This window comes from Tupaia chinensis, unplaced genomic scaffold, assembly GCF_000334495.1.
Source record: "Tupaia chinensis unplaced genomic scaffold, TupChi_1.0 Scaffold145758_1, whole genome shotgun sequence".
NCBI classification, from domain to species: Eukaryota; Metazoa; Chordata; class Mammalia; order Scandentia; family Tupaiidae; genus Tupaia; species Tupaia belangeri.
In genome coordinates, this window is record NW_006205616.1 from 40,405 (window position 1) to 41,048 (window position 644).

The following is a 644-nucleotide window of genomic DNA, read 5'->3' on the forward strand; positions in this document are numbered from 1 at the left end:
GTGGAACCCTTGGGGACAGACTACCTTGGCGGACACACATCTTCAGGACTGGTGCTGTCCTCAGAACTTCTGGGATGAACCCAAAGTTTTTCTGCCCAGGAAGTAAAGAGTGATCATGAATATTGCCAAGGGAACAATATTCCTCCTCCTGCCGGGACTTGGCATGGTGGGGAACCTCTATGTCTTTGTGAATTACATGTGGACTTTCTTTCTGAATGCAGAGAATAATCCTGTACACCTTATCTTCATTCACTTGACTTTCACATATATCATAATGATTTTGACCAAAGGAATGCCACAGATGATGGTAGCTTTTGGTGTGAAAAACTTCCTACATGACACGGGCTGTAAGATGGTTATTTTCTTTGGCAGGGTGGCTCGGGGCCTGTCCATCTGCACCTACAGCCTCCTCACAGTGGTTCAGGCTGTCACCATCAGCCCCAGGGCATCCGTGTGGGGGCGGCACCAGCCAAAGGCAGCTCAGCACATCCTTCCCTGTTTTCTCTTCTTCTGGGTGCTCAATTCCTTGATAAACAGGCACTTGTTCACCATCATTACAAGCAACAGCAGAAATGAATCACATGGAATTGAAAGTCTTTACTATTGTCATTTTAAACTTCAAATCCAGGTAATACGATGGATGA

At 46.1% G+C, this 644-nt stretch overlaps 1 pseudogene; it reads left to right on the forward strand.

The window, feature by feature from the left end:
* The first annotated feature begins 115 nt into the window (after positions 1-115).
* LOC102473826 (olfactory receptor class A-like protein 1) overlaps positions 116-644 on the forward strand; it is an 887-nt pseudogene continuing 358 nt past the window's right edge.